The following is a 1,438-nucleotide window of genomic DNA, read 5'->3' as shown; positions in this document are numbered from 1 at the left end:
TTTATTAAGAGATTGATTAGGCCTTACAGTACCCTGGGGGTTGTATTTGAAAGCCAAAACCAAAATTTTACTACTTTAAGAGTAAATTCAGTCATTCCAGGTTAAACGCAGCCAATTTAGCATTTGTCGTTTTCTGCTTTTCTCAAAGGAATGGCATGTAAGTTCCCAAAGGAGGGTCATCATAAGAAGCAGGGGTGGGAAGTGCTCTCTTTGGCAGCACATATACTAAAATTGGAACCATACAGAGAAGATTAGCTGGGCTCCTGCGCAAGGATGACATGCAAATCCGTGAAGCGTTCTATAGTTTTGCCCTGTGATGTGCCCTGGGTCTATTTTCCGTTAAAAGAAGCAGCAGCAGCAGAGGTGGGAAGGGGGAGATTGGAGGTAGCCTTGCCTCCCTACATAGCCTGGGCCCTACACTCTGCTGCCATCTAGTGAGATTCCAGTCCCGCTCAATGCTCAGATGTGTCATGCATCCACATTGGCATTTACCGAGGCCGCCAAGTTCCCACCTGGTCTTTGTCTTACAGTCCACACCTCTTTCCTCTGTAGTGTCCCTCATCAAGAATATAAGACTTTCTCGGGTCTACCAAGACTCTCTCTCTTTCTCTCAGCTAACAGCTGTGCTCTCCTTAAGGATATAGGAAAAAATTAGCACACGACATCACCCCAGTTCCACCAGACTTCCATCAAACCCTCTGCCCTTGACACTCTATTTTTGACTCCTGACCTGGTGGCATAGTGTCCCCATAATATTGTGACGTGGCCTTCTTGTGTGGTTCCAGATAAGAAATGAGAGAGAAAACAGATGCTTATACTATGGGGGAGTCCATCCCTTCTCCTTTCCTGAGCACACAAGGCTCCTTCTCAGAGAACTTCACACCCATCCAACTCCATCCTTGACCTCCTCAACTCTTCTCCCTGTTCTAGCCCACAGAAGTCTCATCATTCCTGTGTTGCCTGATTTTATTTTTGTTTGTGCTGGATTTATGTTTAAAATTTTGATAAAATATTCTACATATTCCATACACGTTGAAAACACCGCATTATGTTACAAATGTTTACAATAAGGCAAACTGGAGCATTCTCCATCTGCGTGGTGACAATGTTGACGCTCCGTTAATGCCCTGTCTAAAGACTGTTGTCAGACATGTCAACATCCTACATGTCAGTTGAGAAACAGGTTGTACCAAATCCAGGGCTTTTGTTTTAGTTTTCAAAAATATTTTATTTATTTATTTGATGGAGAGAGGCAGCAAGATTGAGAGCACAAGCCGGGGGAGCTGCAGGCAGAGGGAGAAGGAGAAGCGGGTTTCCCGCAGATCAAGGAGTATGATGCAACTCAGGGCTGGATCCCAGGACCCTGGGATCATGACCTGAGCCAAAGAAAGACGCTTAATTGACTGAGCCACCCGGGCTTTTAAATCCAGGGCTTTTA

General features: G+C 45.1%; 1 non-coding gene across 1 annotated transcript; it reads left to right on the top strand.

Moving 5' to 3' along the window:
* Positions 1-201: 201 nt before the first annotated feature.
* On the top strand, positions 202-308 carry LOC117801192. Its single transcript, XR_004623724.1, has one exon. It is a non-coding gene; the product is annotated as a U6 spliceosomal RNA (small nuclear RNA).
* Positions 309-1,438: the final 1,130 nt, after the last annotated feature.

This window comes from Ailuropoda melanoleuca, chromosome 2 (assembly GCF_002007445.2).
Source record: "Ailuropoda melanoleuca isolate Jingjing chromosome 2, ASM200744v2, whole genome shotgun sequence".
NCBI lineage: Eukaryota > Metazoa > Chordata > Mammalia > Carnivora > Ursidae > Ailuropoda > Ailuropoda melanoleuca.
This window is presented reverse-complemented; position numbering and strand designations above follow the sequence as displayed.